This window comes from Cnephaeus nilssonii (assembly GCF_951640355.1).
Source record: "Cnephaeus nilssonii genome assembly, chromosome: 14".
NCBI lineage: Eukaryota > Metazoa > Chordata > Mammalia > Chiroptera > Vespertilionidae > Cnephaeus > Cnephaeus nilssonii.
In genome coordinates, this window is record NC_137085.1 from 74,586,111 (window position 1) to 74,612,240 (window position 26,130).

The 26,130-nt window shown below is 47.3% G+C and overlaps 1 long non-coding RNA gene across 1 annotated transcript in view; it reads right to left on the bottom strand.

Annotated features, from left to right (window-relative positions):
• The window catches only part of LOC307110765, a 45,204-nt gene extending 19,479 nt beyond the window's left edge, over positions 1 to 25,725 (bottom strand). The window contains exons 1-3 of the long non-coding RNA XR_013814486.1: positions 24,992 to 25,725; positions 24,089 to 24,414; positions 19,867 to 21,572 (exon numbers count right to left, since the gene is read on the bottom strand). This is a non-coding gene — a long non-coding RNA (uncharacterized lncRNA). The remainder of the gene's footprint in view (positions 1 to 19,866; positions 21,573 to 24,088; positions 24,415 to 24,991) is intronic.
• Between the last annotated feature and the right edge of the window lie 405 nt (positions 25,726 to 26,130).

The following is a 26,130-nucleotide window of genomic DNA, read 5'->3' on the forward strand; positions in this document are numbered from 1 at the left end:
TTGAAAGCCCCAAGTTGGTTGAAGCCTTTGCAAGGTTTCAGTCCTTTGAACCCCACTTTACCCATTATGAAATGAAACGACGGAAAGAGATTATTAGGAGAGAAAGGCCTTTCTTTTTCTGTGCTGTGGCCTTCCACAATTACGAGAAGCACCTGTAATTAAACCCCCAGATAGTTAGCGCCTCTGATTCAAACAGCCCCTCTGTTCAAACCCCAAGACAAGTTACTCTCAAGGCTACATTCTTGCATCCTCCACCCCCTGCTATTTTTACAGCTCAGGGACAGTTAATAGAAAGTTCCCTTCCCCCCTTCTCTTTAAACAAGACTCTTTTGAACTCTTCATAACTGTGACTCTATGCATGTTTTTCAGGCTTTGGAAAAATACTGGTAAGACACCTCCTTAGGACATCTGCCTGGACTGTCGCCTAAAAAAGACAAACTTTTCAAAGACAACCCCCTGATGTCTGCTGAATTTCAGCCCTGAAATCCCCTCCCTTCCTGGTCACCTGCCACGGCTGCCCAGGCTTTAAGAGGGGGAGCAGCTGTTTGCTGCTGGTCCTTGCACTGGTTAGCAATGCACCAGCCCTTTCCCTTCGGGAAAGTAAAGATAAACTCCCTCTCCCCGCATCTCTTCTCTCAGTTGTGACTTCTTTCACAGCCCATGACACAGGCCAAAAACCCTAACATAGATGATGTTAATAGTCTACCACAGCTCTAAATTCTAGGAAGAATGAACACGTCTAGAAAGGTTAAAAAGAAAATTTCCATTTAAGAGTTAAATTATTGAATATTATTTGTCCTGCAATACAGAAAATTTTGAAGGAAGAAAAGGTGTTGTTAATAAATTTATCTATAACTGCTTCCAGGCTGAATTTAACACTGAATGTTAGAAATAAAAATCTATGTGGTGAAATTGATAGTGTTGCCTATATATAACCTAAATCTAGTTTTAGTCCATTAAAATATTCTACTTCTATTTGGTTTCATGGATTAATTAGTAACTTCTAGAAGTATGTCTTTCTTTCCTCCAAGGTCAAGATGAGCATATCAAAATTTAGACACAGATCCAAGTTCTCTGAAACTGAGGAAAATATTTAATATGCAAATATTTTCTACTTTCAGATTTATGTTTTTCATAGCTGAAAAAGTGTGTGCTGAAATAATCTTCTTCTTAATAATCAATTGCTATACTGTTTCCTTTTCTTTGAAGACAAATTATATCTAAAAATGTTCTGTGGAAATGTGGATGTGGAGAATGATAACTGAGGAAGGAGCCAGAACTGACCCCATGCTAAATGAGGTGGAGAGGAAATGGGGCCAGGGGAGCTAGAGGCTGGGGGGGGGGGGGGGGGGGAGGAAAAAGAAAGAAGCAGAAGGGAGATCTGAATAGGGATGATATAATAGAGAGTTTCCTTAAAATTGGGGGAAAATTAAAGGGGAAATAAGAAAAGAAAGAATCAGAAGATAGTTTTTTATTTCTCCTTCCCTCACCCCAATATGGAATCTCTTCTTCCTGTCCCTGAGCCTCAGTAGCACTCATCTAGTCTCTCTTATGAAGGTGTTAACTATTTCGTACCTTGTCTTGTTTTTTTATTTACATGCATGTCCGAAGTTTCTGTCTTGCATATCACAAGACTTTTCAATTGCAATAGTGCTTCTCAATTACACCATTGTCACAAGAGAAAATTGGATTAAGCTGCAGTTCTTTTGGGTTTGCAAAAATATGTGTTTTTCATCTGAATCAGATCATTATTGCTAATACAAGAGAGAATCACATCTGAGCCAAAGTTGCTCTATTTGTGAACGATCATTCATTCAATCGCTATTCATTTGAACATATATGTATATTGGTGGTTAACCAACCTATCAGATCCCCCTCCCATAGGAGGTTGGTAGGAGGAGGAGGAAAGAACAGGCGGTTGAGAGGTAGAGAGATAAAGGCCACACCAGGGCCAACCACTAGTGAAGAACACTTAAAACTAAATACTTAAAACCAGCTCTTATTACTCAGGACAACGAGACTGAAGATGGAGCTACATTACACCGCCTGTGAGGACTTTTCAATAGAGACATTCCTGGCTGCATTTGTGAGGAAGAAAGCACCACAAGTCATGCTGATGAGAATTCCCATTTCAGAGTCACCGATGATGCTCTCTGAGGTGTGGCTCTTCCTCCCAATTTGAGGAAGTTCAACCGCAGTTCCCTATTTTACGGGCTCTGCTTGGGGACTATTAATGCACCACCTTTGCATGGCTGCCACATCCCTCCCTCTCACCACACCGTGGGCCGGACAATGCCCGCACAGAGTAGGGAAGGAAGAGGAAGAGAAGGAAAGCAGGGGTGAGGGAAGGAAAGAGAAATGGGTTTGTCTCCTGGAGAGAAACAGGAAATGCGCAACCAGCCCACATGACAATGAGACAGATTTATAATCTGGCCGAGGGCTGAGAAGTGCTGTTTTGGGTGATTCACATTCTGTGGAGAATATGGGGCAGGATTTGGCAGTTGGGCTGCAGTTCCAGAGTCACTGTCGAAAGACAACATGTCTTCAACCCTCCGGGTTCCCAGCAGCACTGTCTGGGGCCCACATGGGGAAGCCTTCCATCTATTGGGCATTGGGTGTTTTTGTTTTTGTTTCTAGACTTTAAAATACATGGAATCCAAGAACTCCCAAAATGGAAAAATGATTAACGTTAGGAGAACTTAACAAATTCAGTTCAAACAGATCATATTTAACAACCTTTCAAATAAAAGTAAGACATGTTCCGTGTGTGTTCCGAAACATGTAACTAATGGGAATCTCCAGTTTAGGGGAACAAACCTGGTGGACAGACTAGGCTCTACATTCTGGTCCTACCGCTTGCCACCTGTGCAGCCTTAGGTGTCCTTGCTGAGCACATTGAAACCTTAGGTACCTAGTGGTGAGCTGCTGGGCACGGAGGACTCTATTTTTGGGTAAAGAGGAGGGAGGAAGGTGGAGCACAAGAAGCAGGGCGGGGAGACGGAAGCAGGTGGGGAACGGAGGGCAGACTAGGCTGTGCCCCAGCCAGTGACAGAGATGGTTAGCGCTGCTTCCTAGGGAGGAGCCAGGACCCAGACAGAACAGCGCCCCCAGGGAATCCACGTCCTCGGGGAGGGCGTTACGTGGCACCAGTGGCTCTGAGGGAGCAGCGCCCCAGTGAGGGGCGTGTGATAGGCAGTTAGACAGACAGGAGCAGAGCCAGGACGATGGGCCATCTGGAGGAAAAACGGACAGGACCCTGAGACGTGCATCTCACCACTCCACCTGCTCAGAAGCTGGCAGGGGTGAAGCCCTGGCTCCATCGCACCAGAGGGAAGAGGGCCCGGAGGGGAAGAATGGGTGACTGGGCCCCGGGAGCACCTCGAGGTCGTCTGTCGAAGGCAGCAGTCACTGCAATAGGGCTCTTGGCCACTGTTGGTCTGGCTGAAGGAAACGAATTCCATCCAGAAGAGATGAAAATATCTGGGTGTATTCAGCAAAGAATGTTCTTAATATCTCTGACTTCTGCCTTTCAGGAGGAACCTCTGTAGAACAGGCCTTTGTATCTTGCCTAGTAGGAGTTGGGACATGTATTGCTAACATATGGCATTATAGACAAAAATGATGGATAAGTGGTTCTTTTGTGTGCAATGTATTAATCATCAAGTGTGAACATTGAGAGGTTGCTCCTTTCTTCTTTTGGAACAACTGATTTTGTAATATTATAACAATTCATATGCATCCAAATCTGGAAGGACATTTCTACAAATAGCTTGCTTACCAAAGCGACTAACATTTCCAACTCAATCAATGATTGAGTTGATTTGTAATCCAAATTTTCTTCTATTAACCCGTTATAAAAGAATGACATTTTAAAAATGGGGTAAAATACTCAATTAACAGTTCAATGAAATGTAAATATTAGGGATTTCCACTTTAATCATTCAAAAGTAATGCCCTCCAAATGATCATTTATTAAATTTTTAAAATTTAGAAAACGACATTCTAAATGTCCTGATTCACATCACTGCCGTGCCATTGTGACGCGTGGCAGATACAATGGGCAAACGGGTGCACTCAGAAGGGTTTGCTCCAGCTGGACGTGAGGTGCCCAGCAAACACATGAAGCGTCCCTTTCTGCTTCCCAGCCAGGGGTTTGTTCTCTTTGGAAACGACCACCAGTTACCTTCTACTTGTGAGCGCTTCTATTTGTTCCAAAGCTTGTTTCGGTATTTCACATCAATACTTCATGTGATTAAAAAAGAATGAAGTTGGTGTTTAAGCTATTTGTAATGATTACCTCAAATGGAACGGGTAAGCTCTTATCTTCCCTTTTCCTTTAACTGCTTCCTTAAACCTTGAACATTGGTCCACATCAAAGCAGTAGATTTGCATCTATCAATGTAACAACGTTGGCTTTATTACACACAAAGGCTGCACAAAAGTCGGCAAAGACAGTAAAGTAATTTACGAGTTCAATCAATCCTATCTGAAGAATTCTTTAAACTGTATAAGTCTATATACTGCATATTTAAAAAATATTTTATCAATTACATGTATACACAACTGCATTTACTATCATTTATCATCCTGCAACGAGGAAGGAAACAGGTGACACACACCTAGAGCAGAAATGACCACTGTGAGATTACCAGGTGACACTGAAGTAATTATAATTCAGTAGAGCAATTATCAAATGTAATAATCGATCAAATGTTATTTCAACCATTTTGCTGGTATTTCAAATATAGTTTCATTCTTTTTGACTTGACATGCCTCTCCCTGAGTTACTGTTTTTGGACATTGTCTTGCACTCTAGTAAGAGTAAGACTCTTAGGACTTTGCTGCTATCTAAAAGATACCAAGACTCCTGCAGCAATCCTGAGAAAGAAGAACAAAGTAGGTGGGATCTCAATACCAGATATCAAGCTGTATTACAAAGCCACAGTTCTCAAAACAGCCTGGTACTGGCACAAGAACAGACATATAGACCAATGGAATAGAATAGAGAACCCAGAAATTGACCCAAGCCACTATGCTCAATTAATATTCGACAAAGGAGGTATGAACATACAATGGAGTCAAGACAGTCTCTTCAATAAATGGTGTTGGGAAAATTGGACAGATACATGCAAAAAAATGAAACTAGACCACCAACTTACACCATACAAAAAAAAATAAACTCAAAATGAATCAAGGACTTAAGCATAAGATGGGAAACCATAAAAATACTAGAGGAATCCACAGGCAGCAAAATCTCAGACATATGCTGAAGCAATTTCTTCACTGATACCGCTCCTAGGGCAATGGAAACTAAAGAGAAAATAAACAAATGGGAATACATCAAAATAAAAAGCTTTTGCACAGCAAAAGAAACCATCAACAAAACAACAAGAAAGCCTACTGCAGAGGAGAACATATTTGCCAATGTTATCACCAATAAGGGCTTATCTCCAACATTTACAGGGAACTCATACAACTTAACAAAAGGAAGATAAACAACTCAATCAAAAAATGGGCAACAGACCTAAATAGATACTTTTCGAAAGAAGAGAGAAGGAAGGCCAAGAGACATATGAAAACATGCTCAAAATCACTAATCATCCGAGAGATGCAAATCAAAACGACAATGAGGTACCACCTCACACCTGTCAGAATGGCTATCATCAATAAATCAACAAACGACAAGTGCTGGCGAGGATGCAGAGAAAAAGGAACCCTTGTGCACTGCTGGTGGGAATGCAGACTGGTGCAGCCTCTGTGGAGAACAGTATAGAGTTTCCTCAAAAAACTAAAAATGGAACTCCCATTTGACCCAGTAATCCCTCTCCTAAGAATATATCCTAAGAAACTAGAAACACCAATTGTTAGAGAGTGGGAATTTTTGAACACTCCGGAGAGGCCATGGACTATGCCCCAGATAGGGTTGTCAGTGCTAACACCAGGCCAGGCCTTGATATATGGTCTCATGGCCCCTTCCCCTTGCACCTCACAAAATAGCCTTGCAAGATAGAACACTGTCAGCTTTCTAAAGAACAGGATAACCCTGTAAATAACATGATGGTCAATAGCATGGTCCTGACATTATTTGGGAAAAACTGTTTTGTCTTGGGTTGCTTACTCTGCAAAAACAGGATGTGGTTAATGTCCTTAAAAAGTGGTCTTGCACAAAGGGTCGGGGCTGCTCTCTGACCTCCCTGCGTGGAAAGGCAGAACAGCCGCCGGCTGGCAATAAAGGCTCCCTAAATTTTAATTTGGTCTGGACTCCAGTGGTCTTTGTTGGCATTCGCACCACAACATTTGGAGGCCCCCGCGAGATAACCAGCCTTTGCCTGGTCCTGTGACCGAGCCCACTGGGGTCCCCGTACTCTCTGACCCAGGGGGAGACCTCTGAGAGACGTTCCTCAGCCCCAGGACTGGTAGAGGTCGGAGACCCCGCCTGCTAAATTTCCTGATTGACTCTGATTGGAGCCACCTGGATCTGGTTCTTACCGGTAAGAACTTATTTCTGGTTCTGTTCTGTGAGCGCCTATCTAGGGTCTCTGGAAGGCTGGACGCAGTGCTACTTCTGAGACCAGATCCCGGCGCACGACGGTGCCCGGCGATCCTCAGTTGGTTGTCTTTGTCTTTTGTTGTTCTGTGTTATTGTGGTCTAACTGTCTCTGTCATTAGAATGGGGCAGTCTGCTTCTGTCTGTACTCCCCTGCAATGTTTTTTGAAAAATTTTCAGGAATTCAAGCGGTGAGCGGATGACTATGGAGCTTCCATTAATGCTTTTGATTTACAGAAATTTTGTGAGCGGGAATGGCTGACTTTCCCATATCCCAGTAAGTGGCCCCCAGAGGGGTCCACTGATCTAGGGCTGGCATATAACATCCAACGTGCCATTTTCGACAATCCTGACTACCCGGACCAAATTCCTTATATCCAAATTTGGATAGACATTTTTACTGATAATCCCAAGTGGCTCTGGGACTGCAAAAGACCTCCCCAGAATAAGGAAAAATTGGGACAGAGACGGAGAAGGACTATCCTCTTCACTAAACCTCCCATCACTAAACCTCCTCCCAGTGAGACCCAGGGGAAGCCGGCTGCGCCAGCACTGTGGGGAGGGCGGGAAAGAGTGAGGGGGCGGAGGGGTGGGATGGGAACAAGGAAGTGCTAACGCAGGAATGCCGCTGCGAGCTGGCCTGGAAATCCGAGCCCCGCCCCGCCCCGAGACTGAGAAACAGCCTCCTGTCCTTCCATCACCCCAGGAGGACACCCTCTTGACGGAACCTCCCCCGTATCCATCTGCCCCAATTGCGGGTCCCCTTGAAGACCCAATGAGTCCAGCCCACACCCACAGCGGGACTGAGTATAAACCCCATCATTTGGACCCTTCCCCTGATTCCTCAGGAGTCCCGATGCTGCCCCTGCGTCAGGTAACTCCGGTAGCAGAGGATGGCAGGCCATTTATGGTTTATGTCCCTTTCACGACTAGTGACCTGTATAACTGGAAGAATCAGAACCCCTCGTTCCCTCAGAATCCTCAGGGACTCATCTCTCTTTTGGAGTCTGTATTTTTTACCCATCAGCCCACTTGGGACGACTGTCAGCAACTCCTCCAGACTCTGTTCACTTCGGAGGAGAGAGAAAGAGTGAAAGCAGAGGGGAGAAAACTGGTCCTCGGACCAGATGGTCAGTCAGTGTCGGACCCGGCACGGCTGGACGCCGTTTTTCCACTCTCCCGACCCCCGTGGGACCCCAACTCAGACCAAGGTAAGGAGGCTCTTGATCAGTATCACCAGACTCTGCTGAGGGGAATCCGAGCAGCTGCACGGAAGCCCACCAATCTGTCTAAGGTAACTGAAACTGTGCAGGGACCGAATGAATCTCTGGTCGCTTTTCTAGAGCGCTTGTGTGAAGCCTACAGGCTCTACACCCCCATAGATCCAGAAGCACCAGAAAACAGGCGGGCAGTTAACATTGCTTTCGTGTCCCAGTCGGCCCCAGACATAAGAAAAAACTTACAAAAGTTAGAAGGCTTTGAGGGAAAGATGCTGTCAGAATTGGTAGAGGTAGCACAGAAGACGTTCAACAATAGAGAAGATGCCGGTGAGCTAACCAAAAAGATGGCACAGGTTTTATTAACCATGAACAGGGAAAAAGGAGACGGGAGGAAAGGAAACCAGAAAGGAAGAGGAGCAAGGCCCGGGGATAAGCGCCCTCGGCGATCGGGGCTGGGGAAGAACCAGTGTGCCTGCTGTAAAGGAGAAGGCCCCTGGAAGAATGAAAGCCCCCAGCGCCCTCAGGGGCGCCCGGCCCGGTGTTAGTCAAAGAAGTGGACTGAAGGGGCCGGGGCTCCGTCTTTACTAGCCCCCCAGGAGCCCAGGGTCACTTTGCAAGTTGCGGGCAAACCAGTCGATTTCCTTATTGATACCAGAGCCACGTTCTCAGTCCTACAACAAGCAGAAGGTCCGGTGTCTAAGGAGCGAACCCCTATTCAAGGAGCTACCGGGAAGACAAAATCATATCCATGGACTCAGGCCCGAATAACCAATTTAGGGGCTGGGACAGTGACCCACTCGTTCCTAGTGATGCCAGAATGTCCTTACCCCTTACTAGGATGGGACCTCCTCAGCGAATTACAAGCCACCATCTCATTCCAGGGGGAGGGAGCAAAAGTAGCCTTTAATGCCAGACCTGACACCGTGCTCCTGACGTGTCCGTTAAGCGAGGAATTCCTCCTCACCGAGGATCCCGGGGAAACTATGTCAGCCCAAAGCGCCTCACTGCTCCAAGAACTACAGCAAAAGATACCAGGGGTATGGGCTGAAAGCAATCCCCCTGGGTTGGCGACTCACAGGCCCCCGATTGTAGTACAGCTCACTAGTACTGCTGTTCCAATACGGGTTAAGCAATACCCAATAAGCCAGAGGTCAGGAAGGGCATCGCAGTACATATAAAAAGACTGAAGGAGGCCGGGATCTTGGAGGCCCTGTCACTCCCCGTGGAATACTCCTTTGCTCCCTGTACGAAAACCTGGGACGGAGGATTTCAGGCCAGTTCAGGATTTAAGAGAAGTCAACAAGAGGGTAGAGACTATACACCCAACAGTACCCAACCCTTATACCCTCCCGAGCCTGTTACCGCCGAGTCATCAAATATATACAGTCCTGGACTTAAAGGATGCCTTTTCTCCTTGCGCTGGCCCCGTCCAGCCAGCCCATTTTTGCATTTGAGTGGACGGACCCTGAAGAAGGGGCATCGGGACAGCTGACCTGGACCCGGTTGTCCCAGGGACTTAAAAACTCTCCTACTCTGTTTGATGAGGCTCTCAGCCAGGATTTAGGCACGTTCTGGAAAGAACATCCGGAGGTCACCCTACTCCAATATGTGGACGACCTCCTCCGTGCCGCGGCGACTCAGAGTAAGTGCCGGGAAGCCACTGAGACCCTGTTGAGGACTCTAGACAAATTGGGGTACCGGGTGTCCGCTAAGAAAGCCTAAGTTTGCACCCCGAAAGCCACTTACCTGGGGTATGAACTCAGCGAAGGAAAGAGAACTTTATCTGCTAGCCGAATACAGGCTATTTTGAAGATCCCGGTCCCCAAAACAAAGAAGCAGGTGTGGGAATTCCTAGGGGCAGTAGGGTATTATCACCTTTGGATACTAGGTTTTGCAGAGATGTCAAAACCCCTTTACACCTGCACCGGGGGAAAGATTGGAGAACTAAACTACACTGAGAATGAGACTAAGGCTTTTCAGGACCTTAAACAAGCCTTAGTCAGTGCCCCAGCATTGGCGCTGCCAGACCTCACTAAGCCATTCCAGCTGCATGTGGCAGAGGCCCGGGGGATCGCGAAGGGGGAGCTAACCCAGCTCTTAGGGCCATGGAAAGGCCTGTGGCATACTTATCCAAGAGACTAGACCCTGTAGCTGCAGGGTGGCCAGGCTGCCTGAGGGCGGTAGCGGCCATAGCCATACTGTACAGAGAAGCCTCAAAGCTCACCCTTGGGCAGGACTTACAGGTGGTGGCCCCCCAGGCCGTGGAAACCCTTCTGCGAAGCCCACCTGAGTGGTGGCTTTCAAATGCCCGTATTACCCAGTACCAAGTGCTCCTGCTCAACCCTCCGCGGGTGAGCTTTCTTAAGACAGCAGCTCTGAACCCTGCAACCTGCTGCCGGATGATGATCCCGAACAGCCTCTCCACAACTGCGCTGAAACCCTGTCCTCGTTGAAAAATCTTCGAGAGGACCTGACTGACCAACCCCTCCGAGACCCGGATGAGACTTTGTACACGGATGGGAGCAGCTTCGTGGACGGAGGGACCAGGTACGCGGGAGCAACGGTCGTGACAGCCGATAAGGTAATCTGGGCGCAGGCGTTGGGGCACGGGACATCGGCTCAGAAGGCAGAATTAATTGCCCTCACCCAAGCGTTGCGGTGGGCAAAAGGAAGAACAGTACACATATATACTGACAGCCGATACGCCTTTGCTACGGTTCATGTCCATGGGGCCCTGTATCAGGAAAGGGGACTACTGACATGGGTTGGGGCGCGGGGGAGAGGAAATAAAAAACGTCCCGGAGATCCTCGCCCTCCTGGCAGCCCTCTGGCTGCCAAAGGCAGTAGCAGTCATACACTGCAGGGGACACCAACCAGCTGACACTCCGGAGGCGCGAGGAAATGCATTTGCAGATAAAACAGCGAAAGAGGCAGCCAAAGACCAGTGGGGCCTCTACATATCCTGCCAGCTCTCCCGGCAAAGGTCTTCGAAGAGACGCCCGTCTATTCGGAGACTGATAACGAACTGGGGAAGAGACTCGAGGTTAAGGAGGCATCTGGAGGATGGAGAGAATTGCCGGACACCAGACTTCATTCCGGAGGCCCTGGGAAGGGAACTCATTTCTCAGGTCCATCAGAGCACCCATCTATCGGGAAGCAAGCTGGTAGAATTGCTTCAATGAGACTATTATATCCCTAAGCTCTTCCAGGTCTTGAAGGACATTGCAAGGAGATGCCACGTCTGTGCACAGGTAAACCCTGGGAGACACTCCCCCTGGGCCCAAGGAACCAGACTCAGAGGAAGAAGTCCCGGAGAACATTGGGAAGTAGACTTTACAGAATTGCCTCCAGGGCGGGGAGGATATCGATACCTGCTGGTTTTTATTGACACGTTGTCTGGCTGGCCAGAAGCTTACCCTACCAAGTCTGAAGCAGCACAGATAGTAGTTAAGAAATTAGTCTCAGAAATTATCCCCAGGTCTGGCCTACCTGTTGTGATGGAGTCCGACAATGGCCCGGCATTCATTGCCCACATCACTCAACTATTGGCAAAAATGTTAGGCGTAAGTTGGAAATTACACTATCTATAGACCTCAGAGTTCAGGGCAGGTAGAGAGGATGAATCGGACCCTAAAGGAAACCTTAACAAAATTAAAACTGGAGACTGGCGAAAACTGGGTAAGCCTCCTTCCTTTTGTCGTACTCCGGGCCCATTGTACCCCTTACGTAACGGGCCTTACCCCCTTTGAGATTCTGTTTGGCCGACCCCCACCTGCTTCCCAAGCTAGGGGAAGAAGTGTTGGCATCCCTTTCTAATCACAACCTCCCACAGTCCCTACAGGCCTTACAGTTGAGTTCCAGACTTAACCACCGGCTGGTCCGAGAGGCTCACCGAGACCCATCCCCTGGGACTACACCTGCACCACCTGCATTTCAACCAGGAGACCTAGTGTGGGTGCGGAAGCACGAGCCATCATCCCTGGAGGCCAGGTAGACTGGACCCTTCACTGTTGTCCTCAGCACCCCATCAGCGGTGAAGGTTGTGGGGAAAAAAGCACGGGATACATCGAACTCAAATCAAGAAGGCGGAAGCGGAGGACCATCTGGAGGGACGGACCATCCAGCGCACCAAGGACCCCCTGAAAATCCGACTCCGAAGGCAGTCCTAATCCTGATGTGCCTGTGGCCTGTCACGGTGAGTAATCCCCACCTGAGGGCTAATTACACATGGGAACTGACCCGGACTGTGGATGGGACTGTTATAGGTCATACCACGACCCCAGGACCCCCCTCCATAGAGACTGACTTATGCCGATTATTTGGGGAAACTTGGAGAAAGCCGCCAGAAAGCAATACCCACTACATTTCCCCAGAAGCCCATGGGGCATATCATATAGGGACGAGTTACGGGTGTGGCACCCTCATCTTAGAACGAGGACTTTGGCGAACTCAGCATTACGTCTGCCCAGCCGAAGGTAGCCCTGAATGTGGAACTGATGGGGACTATTATTGTGCCCGGTGGGGTTGTGAGACTATGGCACTGTGGACTAACAGAGATCCCGCCATCCAGTTCAAGAGAATAGTCCGCCCGGGGGCCCCTTCCAATAACTGTATGGTAGGAGACTGCAATCCCATTGTTATCACGCCCCAAAACTGGTGGGAGAAATACTGGGATGCGGGAAAAACTTGGGGACTGAGACTGTATGTAGCTGGAAGAGATCCCGGGGTCCTCTTCACCCTCCAGAGAACCCAGAAAACCCAAAGGAAGAACCCCATCGGGCCTTTAAGACCCTTAGACCAGGGGCTGCCTCCAGTACAGCCACTCAGGCCCCGTCCCGCACCACCACCTCCTGCCCGGAACAATACTGAGTTAACTCCTCTGACCAAGGTGACGTGACCCTTGTTCCTAAGACTCATACTAGCAAACCAGGCCGGAGACCTATCCTGGACACTCTGGATGCGGTTTTTAACTTTTTAAATCAGACCTCCCCAAATGCCACCAGAGACTGTTGGTTGTGTTTAAACCCAGAACCCCCCTACTACGTTGGGATAGAGGCAAATGCCACTGTTGGTTCAGATTCATCAGACATTAGAAATGTTTCAATTACAAAGCCCCCACAAGGGGTGTGCAGATGGGGGCAAACCCCAAAATTAACCCTTGGGGATGTCCAGGGACAAGGTTCTTGTGTTATGTCCTCAGAGTTTGATTTATCAAAATCCCCCTATGGTGAATCCTGTTCCTCAGTACTGAGGTTTGGTCAGGACAATGAAGAGGAGACAGACTGGTACCTAGTGGCCCCTGAAGGTACCTGGTTTGCGTGCACCACAGGAATCACCCCTTGTGTCTCTCCTCTGACACTGATGCACCCACACAAGCCTTCCTTATGCATCTTGGCTCATATCTTACCCCAGGTGTATTACTGTTCTGGGGAGGGAGGGTGCGAGCACCTGGGCCTAGCCCCTGGGCGAGTTCTTAGAGCCCCAGTAATTGTCCCCTTGCTTGTCCGTCTGGGAATAGCCGGATCCGCTGCAGTAGGCACTGCAGCACTGGTCACAGGGGACAAAAACTTTAAGGAACTTAGCAGCCAAGTAGATCTAGACTTAAGCACCCTAAAGGAGAATGTAAACCACCTAGAGGATTCTCTCAGTTCGTTAGCAGAAGTAGTCTTACAAAATAGAAGGGGTTTAGACTTATTATTCATGAAGCAAGGAGGACTCTGTATGTCCTTAGGAGAAACTTGCTGTTTTTATACCAACCATTCCGGGGCCATCAGAGAAAGCCTAAGTCAACTCAGAAAAAGACTCCAAGATAGAGAGGAAAGGCAAAGAAGTGAGGGAAACTGGTATGAAAATCTATTCTCTTGATCCCCGTGGCTAACAACACTCCTAACATCTTTAGCAGGACCTTTGATCTTATTGTTAATAGCAGCAACATTTGGACCCTGTCTTATAAATAGTCTCATCAACTATGTACAAAGGCGAATACAGGCTGTAAAGCTAATGGTCCTGCGTACTCACTATCATCATGTCTGCACTGATGATGGAGAAACAATGATTTGATTCTCCCATAAAACTAGTGGGGAATGTTAGAGAGTGGGAATTTTTGAACATTCTGGAGAGGCCATGGACTATGCCCCAGGATAGGGTTATCAGTGCTGACACCAGGCCAGGCCTTGAGATATGGTCTCATGGCCCCTTCCCCTTGCACCTCACAAAATAGCCTTGCAAGATAGAACACTGTCAGCTTTCTAAAGAACAGGATAACCCTGTAAATAACATGATGGTCAATAGCATGGCCCTGACATTATTTGGGAAAAACTGTTTTGTCTTGGGTTAAAAAGTGTTTAAAAAGCGGTCTTGCACAAAGGGTCAGGGCTGCTCTCTGACCTCCCTGCGTGGAAAGGCAGAACAGCCGCCGGCCGGCAATAAAGGCTCTCTAAATTTTAATTTGGTCTGGACTCCAGTGGTCTTTACTCGCATTCGCACCACAACACAATCAGAAAGGATATACGCACCCCTGTGTTCATAGCAGCACAATTCACCATAGCTAAGGTTTGGAAACAGCCTAAATGCCCATCAGCAGACGAGTGGATTAGAAAACTGTGGTACATCTACACAATGGAATACTATGCTGCACTAAAAAAAGAAGGGATTCTTACCACTTGCAACAGCATGAATGGAACTGGAGAGCATTATGCTAAGTGAAATAAGCCAGGCAGAGAAAGATAAATATCACATGATCTCACTCATTTATGGAATATAATGAACAACATAAACTGATGAACAAAAATAGATCCAGAGAGAGAGAGAAACATCGATCAGACCATTAAACCTCGGTAGGGGATGATTCGGGTAAGGGGGAGAGATCAACCAAAGAACTTGTATGCATGCATATAAGCCTAACCAATGGATACAGACAACAGTGGGGTGAGGGCATGAGGCGGGGGGGGGGGGGGGAGGGGGTTGGGAGGTTAATGGGGGAATAATGACACATATGTAACACCGTAATCAATAAAGAAATTTAAAAAAAAGATACCAAGACTTTTCAGTTCCTTATGTTGTCTCCTCTCTAGCTTGTTCATTTCCACTTTAGTCTGTGCATCTGTCGATAACGGCTTTTACTCTCACCTATAATTGGTGCTCCTCACATCGTGCTTGGAAATGAAGTAGCTCAGCTGGTTTGGGAGTATAATTAAAGGAAGAGCAGACAGCCTCCGAGAGACTAATGTGCAGTCAGGGCTGTGATCCGAGGAACAGCGGGTGTGAAGCAGCGGGTGTCAGTCAGTGGCTCCTGCCTTGGGTGATCAGCAAAGCCTCTCAAAGAAGATGTCTAAGCTGAGCCCCAAAGGATGAGCAGCTTAAAAGCTCACGGGTGAAAAGGCAGAGGAGATGAGTGTGTTCAAGGCAGAGGTCCGTCTTGGGAGAGGCCAGTGAGCAAGCAAATGTGAGAATGTAGGCGACGGGAAGGAGTGTGTGCTGTGATTTCAGCTGAGCGTGTGTGAAGCTGGAGAAGCAGGCGGGACCACACCAGGAAGGTCTGGGAGGCAGTCCCTGCCTGCAGTTTGGGCTCCGGAGCAATGCCAAGTCTTGATGCATTTTAGCTAAGGGGTATGGAGAGGATGGGATGGAGGACAAAGGGGTGACGTGGAAGAGATGAAGACTAGAGAGGAGGAGACCAGTTCAGAAACATTCAGTGAGCCAAGTTAGAGACACAGGTGGTTGAATTTCCCTCTGACCTCCCACAGCATCTGGGGACAGCCTGGGAAACCTGACTGTAGAACGCGAAGACCAGAAAAAGGGAGCACGTGGAGGTGCCCCTCAGGCCCCTGCTGGCAGAATGACAGGAGAGAGTTTACACAGACAACGACAGACAGACAAAGGCACCGAGAGAAGGCTGAGGGCCTTTTAAATAAGAAAATGTACGAGGTTCAGTGCAGATCCTCTGCCATTTATTTTGCTGGTTCAGGGCTTATGTTGTTGTCAGGTTTTTCTTGATTTTCATCTTTGTTCTAAATTAGTGATATTGTGAGAGAGCTAAACTCTCAGAAGTGAGAATGTAATGTGCTTAATGAACTGACTTTTATTTCCTTGACAAACAAAATTTGATACATGTGTTTTCTTTAAGGATACTTAATATATTAAAAAATAAAGTATAAGCTATAAATATGAATGTGCTCACTCACATTAAAAAATTTAGTCTCTTAAGGGGACTTTTTTATTATCAATATCTATTTTGGGTTATAAAAGAATAGTTTCAATATAGGTGATTTAGAAAATATGGGAATTTTAAAGGAGAAAGTCATCTGTATGCCAACACAAAGAGAAACATCATTGTTAATGTTTTCTTGATTTCCCTCAATATTTTTATCTTAGTAATAACTCATTCTCTCATTTAAATCTCATAACTTCATAAGCAGGTGCTACTAATATTATGTCAATTTTACAGAAGAAAAATGGAAACTTAGGTAAATTAAATTATTTGTAGAATGTCATGTCTTTTTAAAATATATATATATGTTTTTATTGATTTCAGAAAGGAAGGGAGAGAGAGATAGAAACATCAACGATGAGAGAGAATCATGCTGCCTCCTGCATGCCCCCCACTGGGGATCGAGCCCACAACCTGGGCATGTGCCCTTCACCAGAATCGAATCCAGGACCCTTCAGTCCACAGGTCGATGCTCTATCCACTGAGCCAAACCAGCCAGGGCCAATGTCATGTCTTTAACTCACAACTAAATGGCAGAGTCACTATTCAAATCTGGTCCATTTGACTCAACTCTGTACTCTCAGTCTCTAATTAGTTTTATAAAGTTGAAATTATAATATCATGTATACTATTTCATATTGTTTTTTTAAACCATTCACATCTTTAAAAAATTAAGAAGCATTAATGACTAATGTTGAACCATTTTATGTAAATCATTCAAAAACATTAATTTTACAAGATATATAATAGTCCATACTGTATCCAGTCATTTCCTTTTGTTTCAACTTAATATTAATGCAAATAAATCTTTCCACATTTTTCAGCATGTCTTTAATTATGTTTTGGATTAAATTGCTACAAATTGAAATGGTGGGTACTGAGAATGAAATATTTAAAATTCTTGATAAAATCAAGGAAACTGCTTCTCTGAAAATCTACCATCTTATACTCTCTCCAGAAATCTTTGAAAGTGTTTATTTCACCCCACACTCATTATTTATTACTAGAAGCCTGGTGCATGACATTTGTGCACTGCGGGGGGAGGTCCCTCAGCCCAGCCTGCACCCTCTCGCAGTCCGGGACCCTCGCTCCTTACCACCTGCCTGCTCACTGCTCCTTACCGCTTGGCTCGCTGCTCCTTAGCGCTGCTGTGGAGGTGGGAGAGGCTCCCATCACTGTCGCTGTGCTTGCCAGCCATGAGCCCCTGGTGGTCAGTGTGCATCATAGCGCCCAGGCATTCTGCCTTAAGGGTCACTTAGGCTTTTATTATATAGATATTTATTTTGAAAAATTTCAAGCTGAAAATTTTTCTCATATTTTTTATTTCTTTCATTCTCTAGTATATTGATAAAAATCCTGCCCCCCTTTTTTCCTACTGGGATACGGAAAAAATTTCATTCATTCATTTTTTCATCATTTATTGATCATCTGTAGTGTAGCATTCTCAGTTACCAAAAAGTGAAAAATTAAATTTGGGTGCTACTAAGCTTAGTCAAATGAGAAAGGCAGATATTAATAAAGTAAACAAAATATAAGTGTATAAATTATAACATTTGATAACAAATTGATAAAATTATATGCTAAATAAAATCTCAATGATTTATAAAATGCAGTAGTAACCAGGGGAACTTGTGACTTATCTCAAGTGGAGTTTTGTCCTTCTGAACAATGTTCTGATCCATCAGATGAAGTTCATTTTCTCCAGGGAAAGGTTTTCTTGTTTGCTTTGAACACCATTTCTGAAACTCCTGCACTGAGACTGTAGTTATTAGTGAAATTAATTTCCACTGAAAACACATGCAGGCAATAAAATTGCACCTAAATTTCTAAAAGTCAGAAATTACAGATTTCAACTAAATTTTCTCTTCTTTAAGGTACATTAAGAAAATAATTTATTTGATAAATTTTTAAAAATAAGTTGCCAATTTGGAAGCTGAAATTATGACTGCACAATACTAGTATACTTAATGTACCTTCCTGCCACAAATGTAAAGTGACCCGAGGACCTTAGATGCTGTGGAGCCATCATAGCAGAAGACAGCCAGCCAGCGCCCCTGCCCTGTCGTTTGGTTCCCCCAGAGCTCTGCTTCCCGAAGGCCTGTGATGACAGTGAGGGGACAGAGTGAGGAGGAGGACCAGAGTGGAGAGAAGAAAAGTCTTCTCCTGGGAGTGCTCCCCACCCTCTCACTTTCAGCTCATTTCTACTCCTTATCAGGCTTCTGCTCCTGCCCCCGACCCCCTTTTCTCCACACACCACCCCAGGCTTCATCGAGCTCAGAACCGCTGCCCCAGGCTGTGGCAAGGCAGGCGGAAACCCATTCTGAAGGGGTTTTAGCCCTCTCGTGTTTGAACCCTGAGAGACAACTTTCAGATTCTTAAATTCTCCTAATTTGAGTTCCAAGGCAGATATTATCTGTATTTCAAAAGTCATCTGGAGATTACTGATTCTCTTGAGAGCCTAATGCAAGATTTTAATCTCTCTCAATCAGGCTTAAATGGTTTTTGTTGCCTGAGGCAGAAACCACTGTGGGCATTAGAGGCTGAAAACAACATACTGGCCAGACAACTAGAGATATAAACTTCCCTAATAATAAAAATAATAATAACAACATCAACACAATACCAGTAATGGTCAACACTTATTTATCACTTACAGTGTGGCATGCATTACACTAAGAGATTTCATGTATGAAACATTTGATCCTCACACAGTCCTAGGAAGGAGGCATCGTTATACCTATTGTTCGGATGAGGAGATTGAGCCACAGAGAGTAACCTGCTCGAGGCCTCACTGCACTGCCTAAGGCCGCGGTGAGCTCAGAGGTGAGCCTCTGCAGGCCCAGTGCTGGCCTCCCTCCGCTGAGAACTGCACGGGGGACACGCCCCGCTGCCTGGTAACAGCCTTCAAAGCCGGGACAGGAAATGTCAAGATTGGGACAATATGCTTCCATGAATCTAATGAATATATTATAATGTAATAAATGTCTTAATTTTTCATTCAACACATATTTATTGGGTACTTGATATGTATCAGGCAGTGATGTAGAAAAATTCCTACCCTAATGGTATTTAAATCTAATTGCCACATTCAAATAAATTGCCACATTCAAATAATTGTATTACCCAATATGGAAAATAGAGAAATATTCACTAATAATAAACCACCTCAACATAGCTACTACTATAATTTTTAATATGTTTTCCAATATTTTCCCCATGGGTATATTTGTTTTTACCTAACTTATTGATATACATACAATTTTGTTTAAAATATATTAGAAAAACAAAGGTGTTCATTTTTAAAAACTATTTTATTTATCACTTATTAGATTTTTATGGTATTATATTTGCATGTCTTTTTAAAAAGATAGTCTCAAGGCAAAACACTTGGAGAGTGCTTCCTAAGGATCATGTATATACAGTAATTTTAAACTTTTATATTCAAGAGCTAATACTCCCTTTTCTTAAAATTTATAGTCCATTGCTTTTTTTATATCCAATTACTGAATATAATATGAGGCTGGCAGACAAGATCAAAGTATAATGCCCAAGAAAAGAAAATCCTGATTGAGTAAGTGATTAACTAGTGATGGAATCATTAGATTACATTAACTATATATTACATTATATTTATCACATCTTCTAGTGGAGGCATCATTATTGTTATATTATTGGAGAACACGATGTTACAACTTTCGTCATTTTATTTTTTGTACACATTTTCAAAATGTCTAAACTTCCACTTTTCTATGTTCTATTTGGTTTCTTTTGCATCAAGTTTCTATCTAGTTCGTAGTACATTATTCAAAGGAAAAACATATGAAAGTAATCCAGATATACTCTAGGTCCAATAAGCCTATTAAAGTCCCAACAAAATGCAGACATTTTACCTGTTTTCCAACCAGTGTTATGAATGAATGTGTTTTCCAAAGGCGTTGTATCCCAGCTCTGGAATTTAAGTTTACTTGTACAAGATCTTCATCAATGTTGACAGGTGATTGTTTGGGGCTGTAACATGTTGGCTATTTCTTTCTCCAATTTCCTTGATTTAATGCTCCCAAAAAAGGAAAGAGTAAGGAGTTAGTTTCATGAATTACCATGCAAAAGCTTAATGTTATATTAGAGTCAATCCATTACATTAAAATATGTACAATTGTAGGAAAAATGAACACATCTTTGAACCAATTCATAGAACAACTCTGCCTAGATTTAGGTTCTGGGTTTACTATGAGACACTCTAAAAAGAGGCCTATCGAACTGAAACCAAAATGCAGGTTCAGCTGCCTGCCCCAGGGAAAGCCAAACTCCTGAGACAGATGTTGGTGCAAAAGGAAAGAGGTTTATTCAGGTGCCACGTGCTGTGAGAAGGGTGGACTTCTGTCTCAGACCATTCCCCCTTCCTGCTCAAGCCTGTGGTCTTATAAGGATAGGGATAGGAGGGCTTTTTTTCTATCCAATTACCTTTCTAGCTTTTGGTGCCCTGGGGCCCTCTCTCATTCATTTTTTCTAGCTGTTGGCTTACTCAGACCCTGTCCATTCATCTTTCTAGCTTTTGCAATGCACAGTGTAAGAATCTCCCTCCACCCCACCCCATCATGTTGGCCGATGGGGGAAGACTCCCCCATGTTCCCTATCTACAGTAACAGAATAACCACTTCAAGTGCAGAGATCATCACAGCTTTCTTTAGCCATCATACTTTTCCAAATCAACAGAAAGCCTCGTTGTATTATAAGGCACTGAGTCTTAGCCCCCAGGGCTCCAGGTTGAAAGGTGTGCAGATGATGGTGCAGACTTCCCTAGCACTCTCCATGTGGGTCGCCCCCTTCAGACCTCCTCTCCTCCCTGTCATTAAATGATGTGGTTTCATTTCCATCTGCTCAGGGTCTTATCCATAAAAACATAATCACCAGCACATCCTTGGACTATCTCTTTGATCCCCACATCCCATTTTTTACAGTCATAAAACCTACCAGATTTTATTGTTTAACATTAAGAAAAATATAACAGGGCTTTCTATAAATATTTGGCTTACAGTGAAGTGAATGCCCGTTCACCTGTTCCACAGAATTAATAATCCTCTAAACCAACACTGCTCTGTGCTGCACCCCAACCTGAAACCTCGAACCATCGCTCATAACCTTATGTCACTGGACCTTCTGTAGCCAGCATCCAAGCAGTGCTAAGAACAGCTATGTTTTATTTAAAGGTCATTAAAAGATATGAAATGTTGCAAGACCAAGTCTGAAACTTTTCTCTGGCTAAACTAGTATTTGTGCTGTAGCCAGGTATCAAATATTTACTAATCAAACTGGAAAACCACATCTGAAATTGAACAAGACGCAGAAACCATGAAGAGTTCTTGTTGCTCTCCCCACCCACCCCATGACAAGCCACCCCTTCTAAAAAGGAGGAAAAGGCTCTGGGATTAGGTAACTCTGCGATTAATGTCATGACCTTTTAATCTGTGTGATTCCAAATGAGTCCGCTGTGATTGAAGAGTCAGGGTTCAGACTGAAGGCAATGCAGGCGGATGAACTGCAGGACATTTCTGTAGTGTTTGCTGTTAAGTAACCTCATTGAAAGGCAGGAAACTACCTGTGGAACGATGAGAGGGAAACAGAGTGAGATTCTTTACTTTGCTGCTGCAGGCTGGCTATCACTGATGATATAGCAAATACAGAACCAAAAAAGCCCTGGAAGTGACTCCGTGGTTTGAGGAAAGGAACCTGTCGTAGAATAGCTCTGAACGTGCCTCAGAGGCCCTGTGAACTCCCCTGTGCTCATCAACTTCCCTCTTCTCCAATAACCGAGGAGCCAGGCTCTCACAGGAAGGAAGCAATGTCACAGAGGTGATGCGGGTTTTCTGACAGTCACACCACCATCGCGTATGCCCCCAAGGTTTCCTGTCCACACACTTATTATTGATATGGGGCTGACTCTTGGCTCTGTTTCCTACTTTTGATAAAAGGACCAGACATTCAGAGTTGACATCTGAGACACAGATATCACCTTATATCGTTCTATCTGTGATAGGACTTGTGATAAAAATTCCTACAGTATTGTTTTATTGCTGCCTATAAGACCAAAGATTCTGGTTTAATCTTCATATGGAACCACCAGTTCCTCCTTTCCGTATACACGTATGATGGGATTGTTTCTTAAATCAGATCTCCTCCGTGTGTGCTACTGCTCACATGCAGGGACTAAGAAAAAGATATGGGCCCAGCCAGTGTGTCTCAGTAGATGAACCAGGATGTAACCGTTTGATTCTCGGTCAGGGCACATGTTCGGGGTGCAGGCTTGATTCTGGGTGAGGGGCGAGCAGGAGGCAGCCGATCAATCATTGATGTTTCTATCTCTCTTACCCTCTCCCATCCTTTATGAAATCAATAAAAATATATTTAAAAAAGAAAAAGCTGTGGGAAGATACCATAAATCTATTGCTTCAGCTGGGAAGCTTATATTTTGTATTATCTCTGGATCCCATCAAAACTTGATTCCAATGAATGCGCTTTCATTTATTCATTTGTTCATACATGCATCAACTATTTAATGAAGTGCCTAGTGTGAGATAGAAAATAAATCTGTTGCAAAAGATTCAAAGGTGAATAAAACAGCATCCATCATCAAACACCTCATGTTCTAGCAAGAACCCAAGATGTATCAAGTGTGAATTATAATACAATCTGATAAGTATGACAGCAGAGATGTGCATGAGGTATTCCAAGGATATAAAAGAGTTGTACCTAATCCAGATGGGATAACAGACAACGAAGACTTTTGAATGACAAGATATCTGAGAAAAGTCTTAAATGATGGGCACGGAATATCAAATTGAAGGTGGGGAAGGAAGTCAGGGCCAGAGGAATCTAGGAGAGAAGAGCATGAGCACAGAATGGCTATTTGGGAACACAGCAGGAAGTTCCATGTGCTGATACTGAAAATGCAAGGCAGGGAGGGGAGAGGAGTGGGTAGGGCGAGCAGATCTTGAGGATTCACATGCCAGAACAAGGGGTTTGAACTTCTGGTGGGCTATTGAAGAGATTTAAGTTGCAGGTACTCCTCAACTGGGCTCATTTGTCCCTCACCCTCAAACGCTGGCTGCCCCAAACACACAGACCCCTGAGGTGTGGCCCTCTGACCTGATGTAGGACCAGCAGGTTAAGTTCACCTGAAGGGGCTAAGCCTCTTCCCAGCGGAGCAAAGTCCATGGTTACACAGTTTGCGGAGGAAGGTGTCCTAATTTGCGGAGATTTGAGATAGAATTGGTCGGTGGCTCTTATGAATCCCTGGGCAGATGCCCCAGCTGCCCGAGCACAGGCACCGTTGCTCTGAGCAGGTGCCTCCACACACAGTCCTGGCTCCTCCAAAGTGAGAGGGGCCCCCACCTTGGGGGATGGAGGCAGGTGTTTGACTGAGAGTACACATTTCTCTGTAAAAGTGTCTGGTGCTGCTGAAACCGGATTGGCTCAATGGATAGAGTGTCAGCCTGCGGACTGAAAGGTCCCAGGTTCAATTACGGTCAAGGGCATGTACCTTGGTTGTGGGCACATCCCCAGTAGGGGGTGTGCAGGAGGCAGCTGATCAATGTTTCTCTCTCATCGATGTTTCTAACTCTCTAGCTCTCTCCCTTCCTCTCTGTAAAAAATCAATAAAATATATTTTAAAAAAATGTCTGGTCCCCCAGAACACTACTGTTTGGGTCCAGGGGTGCCCAAGGACTCAGTGTGAAGAGGGGCCCGTAAGCCTATCCGGCCATTGCAGTGTGTGCTGTCCCCATCACTGGATAGCTGGGCTGCTAGTGATCTGATGGCATGTGGTCACACGGTGGCCTCTCGTCACAGGTGAGACATTTCCCTGTGAGGGCCCACCTGTGTGTGGGCCAGGCGGGCCGCAGTTGTACTGATGGAAAGTGGGAATAGCAGGCCCTCCCGTCAGGGGAGGGATGTTGGACCCGCCCATAGCATCACCCGCATTCTGCACAGGTGGTCCCGGGGCTTGGAAAGAAAGCGCAGCTACAAGTGGGACCTGCATGGATAACGGAGGCCGCGCAGCCAGGAAAGCCCCTGTGGTCTGAGGAAAGGTGGAGACAGACGTGTCTCGGGACATACCTTCATTCTCCAAGGTGGCGGCTGCTGCAAGTGCAGGAGGTTTCCCATGTCCAGGCGGGCCGCAGGGGCACTGATGGCCAGTGTCAACACTAGCGCCTCCATCTGGGACTGGGGTACCCGCCCCGTCACCACACCGCCTGTGTAATCACAGGTGGGCTCCGGGGGTCGGAGTTCAGGTGGAACCAGCAGTGTATGCGCACTGGGTGATGCCTGCTCCTCCTCCTCAGCAGCCAGGCTGCGGCCAGATGGTCCCTGGTCTTATGGCCACAGGGAGATGCAGAAGCCGTGCTGCGCGCCTTTTTCGGTCCATCTCTAACGTGGGTGCTCTGGATGCCGGGGATGAGTGGGCCTGGGGTGGACATACGGACCCCAGGGCCCCCACCATCCACGGAGCCGCAGGACCCATAACCACAGTGGGCCTGCCGGGGTACCAGTGGTAAGCATCTCGGTGGCAATGCGCACGCCATGAGAGAGGGTCCCTTCTGGGGCCAGGAGGAGTCCCTCAGGTGGCTGAGGGTGGTTGGGGCCAGTGGGACGGCCTGAGGAGGGCAGCAGGCCTTCAGGGCAGGTGGGCGGGTGGGGGGGCCGCAGGGGCCCTGTGCTCCACACTGTACTGGATTTGGTAAACTGGCGGGAATCTCCCGCTGGAGTCGGGGTAAGTTATGATGGTGCAAGCATAGCAAGGGGGAGTGGTGTCCATTTCAATGTCCTCATCATCCGAGGTCGGCTGCGAGGTGACACCTTCATCCCCCCCGGCTGTGATGGGAGCGGCCACCTGCCCGGTGTGAGTGGCCGGGGGCAGGGGGTCTGCCCTCGCTGGGCCAGGAGGGGAGGACGCAGGGGCAGACCGAGTGGCGCCGCGGGCAGCCCCGGCCTCTGTGTCGGCGCCCAGGATTGACTCACCTGCAAGGCAGGGCAACTTGGGCGGCGGGGGCAGCTCCCCTCGGTCCCACCGCAGCGGGGGCAGCGGGAGCTGGAGAGGCAGGGGCCGGGGTCTCTTGCAGGGCTTCCTGGCGGCAGAGGCCGGGGGAGGGTCGCTCCTTGATGGCTTTGGAGCCTCCATCTCCCCGCACAAAGGTAGTGACGCGGGGCCGCTGGGCGGGCGGTCTCCCCGCAGCACTCCCTCTGCGGGCCTCTGCGGCCGCAGGAGGCAGCCTGGGCTTGGGCCGGGCTGCAGAGCAGGCGGGGCGTCGCCCGCAGGGCCGCCTGAGCTGGCGACCGCCGGGCCTCCGCGGGAGCAGCGCCTGGGAGACAGCGGGGCGCTCCCGCTCCGGCCGCCCTGTGGGCGCTGGGCCCTGAGGGCCAGAGGCCCGGGGCTGCTCCGGCCGGAGGGGAGGACGCCCGTGGTCTCCGGGGTCCTGGGTGTGAGCGGGGGGTCCCCAGCGCTGTAGGGCCTGTCCTGGGCACCCTGTCCCTCCCTCGGTACCGGATGGTCTGGGTTCTGTGCCCGCCCTTCTGGGCACTCTTCTTGGACCTTCACCTCCGGGTCCTGTGGGCAAGGAGGTGGGACGGTACCGCCTGGTCTGGGCTTCCCAGCCTGGACTTCCTGCCCGGGGAGAGCAGGCCTGCCCCGTGGAGGAGGGATGTAGACGGTCCTGGGGTCACGGAAACACAGCCTGGGCCTCCTTGGGGGGTCCTTCCACCTCACCAAGGGGAGGACCCCCGGAGCGGAGCGCCTGGTCTGGGGGGGAGCACACGGCCTTCTCCCCGCGGTGTGGCAGCCAGAGGCTGCAGGGGCAGGGCCCCGGGGGAGGAGCCGGTGCCCAGGGCCCCGGGCGGGTGCAGGAGCCGCGGGGTGGGCGCGGCCAGGCGGGGCGTCCTCCCTGCGCACCGGGAAAGCCGCCGGGCGGCGGCGGCGGATTAAAGGACGAAACCTAGAAAGCAAGTTGCCCATCGAGAGCCAGCTGTGCGCCCAGCGAGCCGAGGTCAGAGCAGAAACAGGAGAGCTTCTCCTGCGCTTCCTACTCCTCCGGGCTCTCGCACGCACTGAGCCAGCTTCATCCAGGAGCTCTGATGTCTCCATGGAAACGTCAACGGAGAGA